Source organism: Hemicordylus capensis, chromosome 6, assembly GCF_027244095.1.
Source record: "Hemicordylus capensis ecotype Gifberg chromosome 6, rHemCap1.1.pri, whole genome shotgun sequence".
Lineage (NCBI taxonomy): Eukaryota > Metazoa > Chordata > Lepidosauria > Squamata > Cordylidae > Hemicordylus > Hemicordylus capensis.
The window spans coordinates 117,974,267-117,991,638 of record NC_069662.1 but is presented as its reverse complement, the minus strand read 5'-3'; the positions used below and the strand labels follow the sequence as shown (position 1 = coordinate 117,991,638).

Genomic DNA, 17,372 nt, shown 5'->3' with positions numbered 1-17,372 from the left:
GATCCAAATGGGGTATTATATATGGTCCTCAAACCCTCCAATATTTCACAAATGAAGATAGGGACATGTCTGTAACACCCCAATTCTTCACCCAAGGATCACTGCCCAGCTCCTGCCCAGCTCCTTCACTATTACTCATTGCTGAAGCTTTACTCTGCAATCCATGTTTTAAATCTGTTCATAATTTATCTGTAATTGCTTGCCCATCACAGTTTAATAGCCAATAGGTTGCTTGTTCGTTGTTAACTTGATATGAGAAAAACACAGTTGTTGCAACATAGATTATCAGTGGCACTTTACAGATTACACCCTGCAACGGGGTCACTGTGTATCTCTGAAGTGTGCTTATACACTTCCTGTTTTGTGACACCGCAGTCCCTACACTGACAGCAGGGTGCCGTTCATATTTCCAATGCCTTGTTTCGAATTTAATCGCTGTGATATAGTGCTATAACATTGTACATCCGAAGTTAAAAAGTTGCTGTTTTTTCGGGTTGTTAGTTTTCATGAGACTGCTCCCCCTTCTGGGTGCTTTGCTATTTACATTTTGAATGTGATTTGCCTGAACAGAAGCATTTTGCCGCTGTTGAGCGGCTAACCTGGAAAGCACCAATAGTTCAACATATACCCCAGTATATACCCCATTTCATGAAAGGGCAGGCTGGGTACAGCATGGTATTTTAGCACTCGTTTGCTTGGATTTTCATGCACATGTTGTAGGGATAAGATGGTCGACTGCCAACTCTGAGATCTGGGTAGATACTTGAATCCTGAAGAATGACAGCTGTAGTAGTTCACACCAAAGTGTCATAACAAGGCTTTCCTGAAAGGCAAAAATAGGATGGTGGTTTGCCAGGGACAACTACAGGAACATAGAGGTTATCCCTGGCATGGAAAATAGAACAATTGGAGCATATGGGTCCTTCTAAATATGCATTTCTTTACCACAGCTATACATGCTCTACAACTGATCGGTGTGTGAACTAGGGTATGTATTTTGGTCAGACTTTCAGCTGGACAGAGCAAGATTTGGTCTAATCATCAGCATTTTTTGAGTATCATTTAACTAGCTGTAGGTATCTTTCCTATACAGGCTGAGGAGAAGTAGATGTTTCAGTTAGGAGTCAGGACTATAGTTAAGCAAGCATTGTGCCATCTAAACACAATACTAGATGTTCAAATGAAAACATAACAATTCTTATACTCAGCAAGACAAAAAGTCCCTCTAATTTAGCCAGAGGTCCAAGGAAAACTAAGAAACAAAGCAAGGTGCTGCTGATAGCTTCTTGCTGTTGCTTGTTCCTACTGTCTGATGGAGTTAACTGCCTTTGAAAATGAAAGTTCCATCCAGATGTCATGGCTAATCATCACTGATGGACCTACCCTCCATGAATATTTCTGATCCTCAAAAAACAAAAAACTGTCTATACCAGTGACAATCACAACATCTGGCAATAATGAATCCCATTACGTTAATGGTTAATTATCTATATATTTAATTCTCCTGGGTGTGCCTTGGAATGTGTGTCCCGGCACCCAGCTGATTGGCTGGGCGATGGAGGTGCCTGATTGGCTGAGGCGCACTCATCGAGGATTGGTTGCCGTGGTGGCGGGCCCGGCCACGGAGGCCAGAAGCGGCAGTGGGCTCCAGAGGTGGGGGGGGGCCCGGCCCGGCCCGGCCCAGCCGCGGAGTCCGGAGGCAGTGGCGGGCCCGGCCCGGTGGTGGAGGCAAGACCCGAAAGGGGGAGAAGAAAGTGGGGGCAGAAGTGGAAGTGGGGAGGAGAGGCGTCTGAGCCCGGCACAGGCCAGCCATGGTCAGGAAGCGGAGACTGGGCAGAAGGTGGGGGGAAGAGGTAACTGCCGGCCCCAAAGAGCGCGCAGATACTCTGTGCAGGCTCGCCTAGTTATTATTATTATTTTATTATTTATTCAATTTCTATATCACCCTTCCAAAAATGACTCAGGGCGGTTTATGCAGAGAAATAATAAATAAATAAGATGGCTCCCTGTCCCCAAAGGGCTCACAATGTAAACAGAAACGTAAGATAGATGCCAGCAAAAGTCACTGGAGGTACTGTGCTGGGGGTGGAGAGGGCCAGTCACTCTCCCCCTGCTAAATAAAGAGAATCACCACATTAAAAGGTGGCTCTTTGCCAAGTTAGCAGGGGTTTTTGGATAATTATGGGTTGTCTGAAGTATTACTTCCTTTCATTTTCCCCAGACTTAATGTGAATCTTACTATTCCTTTAGGTTTCTGATAGACCCACTGTCTATACACTCTCTACACTCTCACTGGATACTTTATCCACTATATTTATAATTAAGGATGCACATTTCGCCAACATTGCTTTTAGGCCCTTAGCATTTGAATATTGTTGTATTCTATCCAGTAGGGATGTTTATGAACCACAATTTGTGCATCAATTCAGAGGGCAGTTGGGGCACCTTCATGAGCAAGGAGAGCATGTGTGGCAGCCATGTGCATGCTGCTGCTGTGCTTCTGCCACGTGAAGGGTGCTGGGGAGCATGATACTGCAGCAGGAAGCTGCAGTGAGTGGTAGAGGAGCAGGTATGGACCTGCTCTCCTCACTCTTAAAGGTGCCCCAACTGCCCTTCGAAATGATGTATGAATCATGATCCGTGCACATCCTTACTATCCAGTATCTTTTATGTTTTGTCGTTTAGAAATTTGTCCCAGTGGAGATCCTGTAGTGTAGAGAGTGTGGCGGGTAGAGTCAAAAATGGAAAAGTGAGGGAAAGGAGGATAAAATGGAGTTGTTTCTGAATAAACTCTTAGTTAAATCTATATAAGATTACTTAGGGTTTGTGAGAGAAGCAGCTATGCAACAACTATGCTTTAGTACAATTAAAATGTCTTGTGTGTATATGCTTTTCCTCTGTCAGTTGAGTTGATTGGTTCTCACGGGTTTCTATATGTTTGCTGGCAATTACTACTCTAGCTCATTTTGAGAGAGTGCTTAGGCTGGCATCCTTAAGGGCACTTTGAATTAAGAAGTCCTCTATACCTACAGGCTCCCCCACTCTGAAATCAGAAAGGCTGCTTTGCAACTTGTATTATTTTAAATACTAATGAAAAAATCCTATCATAATACAGCAGAACTAAACAGAGTGGGCATGCCAACAATTCAGTCATACCACTTCTAGCCTTAGCTAAGCTATTGACACCTTTGGGTGCAGCTTTGGAGATACTTTCTGGCAGGAAAACAGTATGGAAGTTAAGAGTGAAGCACCCCTACCTCTATGTCACAGGCCTAATCTGGATTAGGTCCCTACATGGGTGCTTTTAAAGTAAGATTTAGCCTCTAGCTAGACAGTGATGCATTTAATGTCATGTCTGGTTTGGGCCTGAGCAAGCTTACTGTTCAGCAGTATTATCCATCCCATATACTTTTTCTGGTGCTGCTGACTAATCCACACTAGTGTCAGTGCACTGTATATATGGTACTTAATAAAAATTTATATTATTTTGATTAAAATGTCAAGGAATGAAGATTTAAGATTAATCAAAGCAACTTGCTTGCCTTGTGCCAGTGGTTTAATCAACCAGTTTTTCAATCCTCATTATGCCCAAGATGAAAGTATGATAACACCCAGACATGGAAACTGTTATTGCAAATGGTAATTATTTCTAATTTTATATAGATAGAAATAAATGGCATGTACAGGCCTTGCCCTGCTTCTCCCTGTACATAAAAGTTGCTTTGCCACCGGCTTCAGGGAAAATATGAATAAGCTTTAAGTAAAAGAAGAAAAAAGTCAGGACACTAACTTTGGTTTAACTAATTAGGTGCTGCATGTCATGTTGTTTTAGAGAACATTCTATTCCGGGATAAACAAACAGAAATAAAAGTGGGGGGGAACTGTCAGAAAATAATAAAGGATATACAAGTGTGATACTAATGTGAATTCTGCTCATGTAGGTAATATGTGAAGAGTCATTCAGCATCTGATGCCTGTTCAAAGATAAGATGAAACATGTACAAGTGACTTTTCTGTAATGCAAGCTCATAACTCTGAAGTTCCTTTGGCAACTTAAGAGCTTTAAAAAATGAACAGAACTCACTGGGAACCATCAAGGAAACCAACCAACCAACCAACCAACCATGAGCAAGTCGCAGTCTTCATACCGTGCTTGCAAGCTTTCCAAAGGCATCTAGCTGGTTATTGTGGGAATCAGATGTTCAACTTGATTAACTTTGACCTCATCCAGCAATTATGTTTTTGGTTTTTTTTGAAAATAATGCAACAATTGTTAATTGTGACCAACAGGCATAATTTTGGTCTTGATGTTTTATGTTGTTTTGTAGGCTCAAATTGTTTTTGAAGGACTAGAAATACCTAACAACAGTTTGTTAGGCACTAGTAGCTGGTACCTACTATAATGTTGGAGCACAGAGGATATCTAACTAGTCTTGACTGTTAGTGAACATAAGTAGTCTCTCTACTGCAGTTCTAGACATATGAAAAATTAACTCACCTTCCCCTTATGCTGTGATAGTTGTCTAGAGATGGGCAAAATACTCAGAAAAAGTATTTTAGATACAAAATACAAAATACCTGAGAAAATGGATTTTGATACAAAATACAAAATTCTTGGTAAAGAACCAATAAAAATACAAAAAACAAAATAGTATTTTAAAATACATCTTAAAATACAAAATACAATGCCTGAAAAAGGAAACAATTTTGAGATGTTTGTTACTTATCCAAACTTGTTTGCATTTTCTTTAAGCAATATAATTTTTTCAAAGATTAAATCACTTAAATTGTCTCTCCTGGAGCTGTGAATAATCCCAGTAAAGGAAAACAACCACTCTACAGGACCACTAGTATTATATCTTAAAAATAACCATCGGACAATGGGCTATCCATCCAACATACTAATGTGCTTGGATTTGTCCTGCAAAAATTGGAGTATTTCCAGCTCTGTTTTATTACTTTCCTTTACTATAGTGTCACTGTTTTTGATACCATCAAAACAGAACCACTCAACAACTGCTGATTTTAGAACCTCTTCAAACTTATTCAGTGTGGAAGGATTCATTGGCTTTGCAGAATTTATTAGTAGTTCCTGGATCTCCATCCTGGAACCATCACTAATATCATTACCAATTCATTATTTATATTTCTAGAAATCACTCTTCATCAACAATTGATCACATAGTTTTAAAAATGGAATATATTTTTCACTCTGTAAATTGAAGCCCACAATCTAAAATAAAAATCAAGTAACTTTTACATGAATTAAATGAATCCTCCTGTAGAGCTGCCAACAATCTCCTATAAGACAAAACTAACTTCAAAACCTATCTAAAATGGCACTGGGGTCATGTTATGCTTGGGCTGCACACAGTCAAAGCACACACGGTTGGGCACTTAGAGGGTCTGACTAACGGGGGATTCCCAGTGCAATGCATTGTGGGATATCCAGAGACTGGGCATCCTTCCCTGGCCTCCCTGCTGCCACACTGCTCACTATAGTGGTGCTTGTCTGTGAGCATTTTGTGGCAAGCAGGGCCTTGGCGCAGACCATGTGGTGGAAGGCACAAGCAATCCTGCCTCCCGCCACCCCCCCCCATCCCTCCCTGGCTCTGAAGTATATCACAGTATTAAAATGCTGGTGGGAATTAGCCTTCAAGTTGGTGTATATTGGCACAGATACAGTCACATGAAGAGCAAATGCCAGAAAGAATTCAAGTAAGAGTCACTACTCTGCTCCTCAGAGTTCCTCACTTCTATTCGGCATTGTTATTTACATCAGAAATGCATAATCATGAAACTGAGCATGTAATAAAACTTGATTTATGCTAAGGAAATTAATGTAAAGCCTCTGCTACTGCCTTTGTTTATTTTCTCTGTTATTTGGAGAGTCTGTGCTGGATTTATGAAAAGGACAAGGCATACACACACACACACACACACACACACACACACACACACACACACACACACACGGCCACTATTTATCATTTACTCATAATTTATTATTTTAACACACACATACAGTATTTATCCAGAATATGAGTATTTCATAAATACTAAACAGTGATATTATCTTAATATATGCCACGTATGAAAATACTGGAAATTAGATGTGATTGTTAGATAAAATTTAAGGAAGAGAAATAATGAATAGAAATTATTATACTTGCTATAACTCTAAAGCCATCAAGCTCAATGAGATTGTTTCCCAAGTAAACACCATGGCATAAAGTGTCAAGACAGAACATTCCCTAGCCATGCAATTTCCCATATCTTTTAATCCCATCAAACATACTAGAAGTGATACTTCATTTCAGAAGCTCTCAGCACACACATTACAAAACTCAGATGTTATTGCTGAGAAGCAATTAAAGGCCAATGTTTGTGTTATGTTACCACTTATAATATTGACCCTTTCATGCTTAGTTTAAGTGCCAGCTGGTTGGATGGGGTGGAATCAGGATTGAAACTGTGGTGTAGGGAAGAGGGAATACAACCCTTTTGTCTCCACTATGGTCCCAATCTGGATCAGGCCCTCCCATGACTATTTGTTCTGGAAGCTGTGATTGGTCCCGATACTGTCCCCTTCCCTCCCCCAGCTGCTAAGGGTGGTGGTGGAGAAATCAAGCATGCAACAGCAATTAAGTACTTAATTAAACCACAGTTTGACTCTAAGAAAGTTGGAATTAGGTCACCATCATTCTGAACAATATCACAACCCTTTATGCACCTCACATTGGACAGGAAGCTTAATTGCATTGTGGCTTTGAAATTATATCCTATCCACTCTTTCTATTAGATTTGGCACCATTTGATTACCATTCTTCTCATCCCACCCAGCAGTAGAGGTATCTCCAGGAAAGGAGGTTGTGGTGGACTGGACTGTAATTCCTGCTGCCACACATTGGTGAACTCTCAGGATACATCCGTGTACTGGAAATTCTCCCTGAACAATGATAAGATGTTAATATAAACAGAATGAGAGAGGTTCAAACATAGAGTTTGTAAGCTGGTTTGGTCCCAGGGAATGGTCTGAGGGAACATGAAGCTCTTGCTGATACCTTGTTGAAGTTAAGTAGGTCTGTGTCAGGTCAGTGCCTGGATGGATGACTCTCTAGGGAACCATGAAATCCATGGAGTTCCATAGTGAAAGAAAGGCAAGATATATATGTAATAAATAAAGATAATTGTATGAAAATGGTCGAATCCTACTCCTTCCTAATTAGGTTGTAAACATTTCAGTTACCTCTCATTGTGTGTGTGTGTGTGTGTGTGTGTGTGTGTGTGTGTGTGTATTCTCTATGAGAGAGAGAGAAAGGGGGGGGCAGGCAGGCAAAAAGGGTCCTTGTCCTTAGACAGATACACTTGAATATCAATATTATCCTTGTAGAGATACCAGCATCATGGTATCATCTGCAGGTGTGAGAATGGCACTTTCCCTGAAGGCAGTTGCTCTGATTCTAAAATTGGGGTGTGTGTGTGTGTGTGTGTGTGTGTGTGTGTGTGTGTGTGAGAGAGAGAGAGAGAGAGAGAGAGAGAGAGAGAGAGAGAGAGAGAGAGAGAGAGGCGCTAAGTGTTCTCTCCTTTAACTGAAAGCTGGTTTATATTTGTGTAAACCTGAGCCATTTTTGGAAGGGTGGTATATAAATCAAATCAAATCAATCAATCAATAAACTTCCCATTCCCTGAAATTAATTAAAGTAATATTTGGGATCTCAGACTGAGTATTCAAAGAATACCCTGTAGATGAGATCCATGAGGTGTGCTTCAAAGTTACTGAGGATAATTTTAAAAGTCATATTTCAGTAAATTGAACAATTAAAGGAATATAGAGATTGCCCATTGTCCTGTAAAGGCTACCCTGAGCTTTCCAGCATTTTAGCATACAGCTATATAGATTCCCTTCAGGGCCACTTTGAGAATGGAGTTTGTTTGAAGGGCCAAAACCTCACGTCACACTTTTAAAATGGCTTAGCCCACTTGTGGCCAACTTTTGCCAGCAATGTCACCATCTCCTCTGTCTTCTGTTCCCAGAAGGGCCAGAGAGTACCCCCCGAGTTAGCCATAAGCCTCCAGTTGCTGATCCCTGATATACACTTATGATATGCTCCAACTTCTCTGCTCTCTGAGAGGCAGCTTTTAATAGTGCTGTGAGGAGCTTCACAACCAACCAGGCCTGACCACAGCCAAGCCAACAGTCATGCAAATCATTTACTTTTGGGCCCAGGCACTTGAGAAACCAGGATGGAGGCCCCCACCTGAGCAGCTGCAACAGTACCAGAGTGAAAGGAGGTGGGGATGGAGTGTACTGAGGAAAGAAAGTCAGAGACCAGTCAGGAGGCAGGCCCTGCCCACTCAACTTCTGCCCAAGGTGCTACGGCACAGGCAGCAGTGCAGCAAAGCATCTCCTTTCCTTTAGCCAGACAGGCTGCAACCTCCGCAAACCATTTTAGCATGGATCCACACAATCACTTCAATGTTGGTAACCCACATTAAACCTAGATTCAAATGACTGTGAGAACAAGTACTTAGGTTTCCTATTCTTAAATGAACTGGGGTTACATAATAAACCACAGGCAATATTTTTCAAAACAACTTTATTTATTTATGTCTATGTAAACTGCTTTGAGAACTTTTTGTTGAAAAGCAGTATATAAATATTCATCATAAAGAAGATGAAATCTCTTCTGTCCAGGCCAGTGTTCTGTGTGTGGACCTACGAGCGAGCAGAGAAGCATCTTTCACCACCCGTGATTCACCACCAGTGAATGTTAACTTTCATTTCAAGTAAAAACTTTTCAGTGACATCATATCTTTTCGACCTGTGCATTGGCAGCCACTGTACTACTTAGATGTGACATTGGTTATGGCAGCCACTGTTCAAGGGGCTCAGTGATCATGATCGTAAAATCCTGATCTATTATTGATTAATACTGCTAAGTGAAGAGAAAGTCTGGGAACGTTTTAATGTTTAAGAAAAAATGTTCCACATCAGAAGAACAGGCAATGAAAGGCATGACCACACTCATCAAAAAGAGATGAAGTAAATAAAAGACAAAATACAGGATAATAGGATATTGTTGGAAAGGGCCTCGAGATTTTAACACTGTATTTCACAAAACAAGCATGAGCCATTTGATGTGCAATTCTGCGTTGAACCTTAGTAGGCCATTATAGTCAAGAAATGGTTCAAAGCACCTGGATTCAGTACTAGACTTGCTTCCTATGGAAAACAGTATCTGATGCATACTGGAAATGTGCTGCTGATCTTGGGAAAGATCTGGGAAATTGGAGATGTTTCAGAGATAATATAAGCAAAGTTCAAAGGGCCATGTATGCTTCAGTCATTTGCACACTGAAAAAGTGAAATGGGGCTGCAACCAGAACCAGACTTTCTCTCACATGTGTGCATAAGCCATTTATGCACTATGGATCCCAGTCAGAGGTTATAAGGTTTACACACAAGTGAGTATATGTGTTCCACTACTCCGATGTCTGTGCTTTACGAACAGGTTCTGGTTGGAGTCCAGCTATACTAGTAGAGTAGTTCCAGGTAGTGTAGCCCAATTTCCCCAGCGGGTTGTCATGCTTTGCCACTGCATGTTGGAAGGACATTATGGCAGGGCTGGACTGCGGGCACTGAGAAGGGGGTGGAATGTATGTGAGGAGGGTGCTGGGTTTTGAGCAGAATGGGTAATTAAGGGTGGGAATCGAGGTGCAGGGGTGGGGTGCAGGTGTAGTGGGGTGGGTGGGGCGCACCGGGAATATGCCCTGTTGCCCTGTGGGCCAATCCGAGACTGCTTCTCATTTCCAATCAGAAGGAGAGGAAGTGGGGCTTTCCGGACAGGGAGAGGGGGAAAGGGGGAGCCGGGCAGCTGGTACGGGGAGAGCCCAGCGAGCGGGGCGGGGTGCACCAGGTAAGGCCGCACCCGGAAAATGTCCTGCTGCCCAGTGGGCCAGTCCAAGCCTGCATGATGGGATCCATGAAAGGGTAAGTAGAGGTCATAAGGATAGATGCCATGATTAGCTAGTTACATGGTTATGTGCATGAAATAGAAAGGTGGAGAAATTAGCCGTTGGCAAATAACTGTGTTTCAGTCATTCAAAAACATTGGTTATATGTCTAAATTGTGAAGTCGTTTAAATATTGTTCCTCCAATTCCCCTCCCCCCCCCACACACACTCCTACCCATTGCTAATAATCCCATATTCTGAGCTGTTGATACCCCTTGATTTATATATAATAATATGGTCCAGAGGGCTCTCCAGGCAGGTGAAAATAAAGGTTTAATGACTGAATTTCTATATCCTCTTTTTCTGATTGAAAATAATATAAGACAACTGGCTTGGTGGCCAGACAGATTACATAAGCACAAGTTAAGTGGTCGAATAAAAATGAGTGATATCTCTCCTTGACTTAAATACAGCACTAAGTAGTGTGCCCTTCAATTCAGCATAAAGCAATTTTCTCTTGCTCGGTAACAGCTAGGGGGCATTCCAAATGCAAATAGAATCAGCTTTGCATTTTTAATATTTCATATATACATAATTCACTGCCTCAGTTTAGAAACGTTATTGCTACCTCTTCTGTGCATTTAAATTATTTCCCACCTCTGAACTTTCATATTAACTTTAATGTCAGCTCTTAAAATGTATTTTGTATCAGGCTAGCTTCTGCGTAGAGCTCTCTGAAAATTCATGAACTGCGCAAATGCATACTCAGGCACAAATTGAGTGTACTATTTAACCTGCATCGTTCCATTGAGACAAAGTCTCACTTGGAAGGAGCATTTACTAACATTGCCATGGTTATGCCAAAGTCATTAAAATCAATAGGCAACAAAACATATTCAGTCACTATTATAACACCACATTTAGGAGCAGTATACTGTTTATGTCGCATAACCCAGGGGTATAATGAACATTCAGGCTGATCAATATTAGAGCATGCTGTTTCACAAACTGCTTTTGTGGTAACAGAACTTAGGGAGAGAAAGAAAACATGATGGGATCATATAAAGTCTGTCCTTTTGTTAAGGAAACATTCCATCTACTAGAACAGAGCAATTATCTGTGTTGGTGGTGTGCAAAGAGATTGAGAGATGGACAGGAACTGTTTTTCATTGCATTTCTTGTCAGAGTTGTTGATATGTATAGACTTGATATGGAAAAGAAAGATACCTATTAGTATTGGCAGCATGCCAGGGGCCTAGCCACCATGAGTGTCCAGAGACCATCTCCCCCACCACTTTATGAAGTTGCCAAGCAGTGCAGTGAAGTTGCCAGTGCAGTTCTCTTGGCTGCACTGTATCCACATGGGCTGGGTGGGTTAAGTGATGTCATCAAGCTGTGCCGACTAGGCTGCTTTCCAGCTCTGTGATGAAGGCAGTGCGGTGGCAGTGGTGGCAGGGACTGCAAAGACAACTGGTGGTAGTGGCAGCAGCGGTGAAGGTAGGGGCCAGCAACAGTGAGGGCCCCGCACAGGCAACCAGTGGTGGGGTGGGAGTGTTGTGAACCAAGCCTGATCTTGTATACTAGATATGCTCAGGAGCTAGCATATGAAATTAGGCTGGCTTCACCAGTGTCACAAAGTGACCAGTTCTTTTATATGGTGGCCATGTATAGTCTGGGCGCAAGGTAAAAAGAAGATCAAAGCAATCCTAAATGATTCAATGGGCTTTACTGAGTATAAAAGAATAACAACATCAAACTAACTGAGCAGAAAGCAGAACATTCTATCAGTATTACTAACAATATTTCAACCCTAGCCAGCACCAATATTTACCCAGTGTTCCTAACTAACATACGTGTGTGTATTAAATCTTCCTAGAGCCTAATATAATTCAGATATAGACGGGAAAGGGGGGGGTAAGGAAGGCTGAGATCTGGCATGGTTTGGGGAGATCAAGAATTAGCAGAGGGAAGAGGGGAAAGGAGAAGAAGGGATTCAAGGCTTGTGGAGCAGCATATTACCAGGGTCAGAGGCTTGAGAGCAGTGGGACTTTCAGCTGAAGGAAAGAGGCTGTAGCTGGAGACAGGAGCTTGGGAGCAATGGTCAAGCAGGCAGTTTGCTCAGAGCGAGGCAGAGAGTGAGAGCACCATGGCTGGGGAAGTCTTGACTTCTCACTGCGCAGTCACAGGCGGTTCCTGTCCATGGACAGAGTTCCTGCTTGTTGCCCCGCGGCTTAGCAGCAAACTCTGGGATGACTCTTGAGCAAGTATGCTTGTTAGGCAAGATTGCTGGCTCTCTGTTTGGCTTACTCCATTTTTATAGTTGCTTCTCCCTTTGATCTCCATAGCGTCTATTCAAAATGTCCTCATCCTTCCTGGGTCGCCAAAAAGGTGACAGTTTGCTGTTACCTTCTGGATATTATCTTTAGCTCAGTCCAGGGAGATCTGAATCCCATCTCCTGTTAGCTGCTATTTAGGGGAGGGGACATTCTATTTTCCCAAAGCAAATCTGCATCTCTGAGCTGCAAATGGGCATCTTCTCTTGTCCCCAGATTTCTGGCGCCTGGTCCCAGAAGGTGTTAAAAGATGTTAATAAAATAAGAATTAAAATCTTTAGGTGTTTTCTTTGTGTGCATTTACCTAGAGTGGAATTTCTATAGACAGCAACTGAGTATCCCCTTTGGGCATAGCAGAGCAATCATTGACAAGGATTAGCATAGACTTCTTGCAGGAGGAAGTGAGAGCTCAGCTTCTCACTTCTTCCAGACATTATCTGATAGTGGGTTAGATTTTAGCATTTGGATCACTCGGGCCTGGCCGTTGTGTTTCTTTGAGCACCCATTTCACAATACAATGCTGGATTGCCTCTTCCTTCACAGAGCAGTTAGCAGAAGCAGTCATGAGACCTGGGTGTCAGTTCACCTTGAGTTCAGGCATTAATTGATCTCTTAATAAAATGGAATCAGACACAGGCCTGAATTCTACACAATTCTGGGTTGGTATTCTGGGTTTAATGTTGGGGTCAGGGTGTCCCCAACAGGAGGAATCTCCAAATCCTGCCCCAGGGCTGCTGGCAACCTTACTATGCCCCTGCAGCTTGCCTTTCCGTCATCAGTGAGCAACTGCACAATGCAGGGCAGTCTGAATGCCAAAAATACTCTTTTTAGAAAGTAAGTGCTGCCCCCACTTCATTTAATGACATTTGATGTAAAGCGTCCAAAGCCATTTTTGGAAGAGCGGTATATAAATCAAATAACTAAATAAATAAAATATAATAAATGCATTTTAGAAACATAGTCCAAAATATAAAGGTTTTGGCTGGTACTCTGGTAATCATCACTGCTAAATCTTATGCCTTACACCACTACTAAATCTGACTTTACCCACTCACTATAACTGGTGCATCAAGTTTCTAAGTAGATGTTTTGCACGTAGAAGTGTTCACGAGATGTGTATAGGGTTCAGTGGACACAAGGTGCATAAGATGTGCATAAGGCACACAAGATCTTACGTTCAGTTCCCCGTGTCGTCTTTTAAAAGGATCACATGTAGCTGGGCTGGAAAGACCTTTGTCTGAAAAATCTTGGAGAGCTGCCTCCAGTCAGAGTCAGAAATATTGTACTGACTAGATAGACCAGGAGAGAGCTAACAAGAGTTATAGAAAAGGTGAAAGATGTGAAAGAAATAGCTCGTGCAGGTTTAGAATTCCGCAGAACTGTTTTAACATACAATATAAAACAGAAAGTTGGTTTTGCCCAATTGGAAACATGCACTGTGTGGTCATGCAGAAGTCAGAGATTCAAAAAACAAAACCAACCATCATGAATGCAGCACTAAGCTCAATTTTATTTGTACACATGGAGACATGAAGCTGCCTTCTACCAGGGTCCAAGTTCTGCAGGACCTCTAAAAGTGTGTTTGGAATTGGGCAAACTTCCTGTTTCATGTAGCATGTTATCAGTTATGCAGAAATCTAATTCCACACATGCTATTTCTTTCACATCTTTCAACTTTTCTATAACCCTTGCTAACCCCTTTCATTAACCCTTGATCTTATCTGCAGCGCTCTCCCATCATAACAAGCAAATAAAAGGGGAAATATGTCACACCATTTGGTAATCCCCTTGTCCTGAGACACTTAGAGACATAAAGCAGCACCTTCAGAACAATTAAGGCAACAAAAGGAAGGCTAATAAATATAGTGGCTGACTGGTGCAATGAGAAGAGTGACCTAACAGGACTTCCAGAGACTAACTGCAGCAGTCCACTGGGAAAGAGCAATTTTGGGTGACATCCCCTTCCCCAGGAAGTATGCCACCTGAAAATATATCCTCGAGGTTTGCTTAGCCCTCAGAGACATATTTTCAGGTGGCATAGAGAGCTTCCTGGGGAAGAGGAGGTCACCAAAAATTGCCCCTGCACTGATGCAGTTAGTCTGGAAGCACTTAGTCTGCTCCCTTCCCTGCACTGGCACTTCCTTGCTCTAAATGTCAGCCAGTGAGGCTGGAAGTTGATCTTAAGTCACAAAGATTTGTACTATAATTGTTAGAATTAGTTCCAAAAAATTCTTCTAATCCAAGAGCATTTGCTTGTAACAGATCAGTGTGGATAATAACCAGTTCCAGTCATTTTTAGCTTTGTAGCATAGTTATTACCCAGGCAATTATTTTAAAAAGATGTCATGTATTTTTGTAAAGTTCAGTTTTATTTTATTGACAGGGATTTCCAAGTGAGCTTCTTAGAAAACAAAAACAGATCATATACAATATGCTATTCGCCACTTGAGTTGCATATTGCAATTTTTAAAGGTTTTAACTTCCGAGACAATGGATGTTTTTTATGAAAATGAGAACCATAGAAATAAATCACCCTTCAGTAATGAAAAGAAAGAGAATGCTATAATTTCGATTTGTCAAGGTATAATGATGTCACCATCCATTTATCCTGTGCACTTTAAGGTTGAAGCTATTCAACAAATCTCTTCTGAGCCGCTTACATTGGTTGCTTTAATGGTGGCTACAGCCAAGCATTCTGATTAGTTAGCACATCATTCATCAATTAGAACTGAAGGTCCGCTTTTTCTTCTTCCCACAGTGTTCTATTTTTTAAAAAACCCTTTAATACATTGAATAATGGAATAATTGGGAAGTAAACAAGGCAAGAGCCACATATCAAGGAAATCTCACTTTGAAGGATTCCCCTTCTTCTTTGGGGTGAAGGGAAATGAAGGGGAATGGAATTTTGCATCTCACCTATTGACAGCCACATATCACCCAAATGTCCAATTATATCCAGTTGCTGCAATATGTTAAAGCTATGTGCTGGCATCCATCAGCTGGCTTCCGGAGTGCAAACTGCAGCACAGCATGGCCGAATGGCTTTTGACAGTGGCCGCTTCTGTGGATGGTGCTGTGCAACGGAGACACTATGGCACATATCTTTGATTAATCAAATAAAGCAGGGCCCTTCTTTTGTTTTTTGGTAACTTTTTGAGTAGCTAGCAAATAAAAGCATGGGGGGGAATAACAAACAGTTAGGCTATTCACACAATTGAAGAAAATCGGGCTAGCCTCCACTAGCCCGATTTTCTTCAATCGTGAGAACCACTGGGCTCGGCTGCGAGTCCTGTGGTTCTTGAGCGGCTAACCCGCTCAAGTAGCCCGCCCCTTAGCTGGGTTTGCGGAGTGAGTGCTATGCAAATCCGGGCTATTGGATTGTGAGTAGCCGCACCATGGCTACTCACGAGGAGACCCCCGGAGGGGAGGCGAAAAGCCACCTCCTAGCTCCGGAGGTCTTGCCAGTAAGCCCTATGTGCTCACGCAGGGCATGCTGGAGCTTGTGGGGGCCTATTGGCCCCCGCTCCCCCCAGCCCCTTCCAGCTCCGTTACAGAGCTGGCAATCATGTGGGCGGCCGATCCGACCACCCAGGGCTCCCTCCCCGCTCACCACCCCAAAACGGCTTTCACTGATTGTGAGACCCGGTCAAGTGAGTTACGGTGCATATGGTGAATCAGGGAAATGTGGGTTGAAGTCCCAACTCTGCAATAGAGTCCCTGTGTCAGACTGGGCAAGTCAGTAAGTCAGTTCACATGACTGTTAATGGAGCAGGATGATGGCTGTCCTACCCAATTTTGGAAGCTGCGCTTGCTTCCAACCCGCTTTGGGGAGGTCTTGTGCTGCAACGTGAGCGCTCCACTAACCCTGTTTTGGAGATTGTGAGTTGCCATGGTGCAGCGCCGTGCTGCAGTGACTCATGAGGAGACCCCTGACAGGGAGGCTCCAACAAGCCTCCCGACCCCAGGGGTCTCCCCAGAATGCTCCACGGGGTGCTCTGGGACTTCCAGGGGCCAGGCAGCCCCAAATTCCCACCACCCGTACCGGCTCCTTCACAGAGCCAGTAGTTGTGTGGGTGGCCTATCCAGGGCGAGCTCCCTCCTCATCTGCAGGGAGAGCAGGAAGATCAGGCTAAGCCCGCAGAGCCCGGTTAGGCTCTCGACACTGCCCGTTTGGAGAGCCTCATAGTCTGTGAGACGGGAGCTGGGTAGAATGGCTTTTCCTCCTAGCTCATTAAAGTGCTGGGTACCAGTGCTGGATTGGATGGTGCTGTCCTACCCAGATCCCCATCTCACAGACAATCACTCCACCTTCCTCCTATATAGGTTTTTCGCTAGCACATGACTGAGCCATTTTGGAAGGGCGGTATATAAATCAAATAAATAAATAAATAAACAACAACAACAACAACAACAACATGACTGAAAATCAGTGTACACAGCTGCCAAAGCTGGGTAGGACACTTGTCCTCTCCAGTGATGTAGTCGCGAATTCAGAAGTGCAGGCACTCTCCATGACAGCCCCCACAGTCACATCAACCCTGACAGCCACGCCCATCCCAGTGGCCACACCCCTCACTTAGACACTTGCAATATTGCAGGGGTTCTGTTTTAAGAATATAAGAGGATTGATAAGAGGAGGCCTTCAGGAGATCCATAAAGACTCATCTTTTAAAGCCTGGCTTCTAATGATATTCTGTTTTAATGTTATCTAGTTTTAATTGTAATTGTAATTTGCTTTTAATGGGTTTTTGTTTTTAATTAATTGTTTTTTATTTTAATGTGAACTACCCTGAGAAACTTTTGGAAGGGCGGTATATAAATCAAACAAACAAACAAAAACAAAAACAAAAACATAAAGAAGTCAAAGATCTTGTAGATTCTATGGGATGTACTAGAATGAATGACAGGGAATGCCCACTGAAATACACTGGTTCCTTCCAAGTGGCCCGAGGAATGCATGGGATTTCCAAATGGCCATTGGCCATTTAGAAATTCACTGCATTCCCTGGTCTTTTCCTGTTCATTCATTACCATGCAGGATTCCTAAAGTGCCCTTTTATTATAATTTCTGTACCTGTTGTG

General features: G+C 42.6%; 1 long non-coding RNA gene across 1 annotated transcript; it reads left to right on the top strand.

Annotated features, from left to right (window-relative positions):
- The first annotated feature begins 1,628 nt into the window (after positions 1-1,628).
- On the top strand, positions 1,629-4,308 carry LOC128330006 (uncharacterized). Its single transcript, XR_008309913.1, has 2 exons — positions 1,629-1,853; positions 3,942-4,308. It is a non-coding gene; the product is annotated as an uncharacterized LOC128330006 (long non-coding RNA).
- The last annotated feature ends 13,064 nt before the right edge of the window (positions 4,309-17,372 follow it).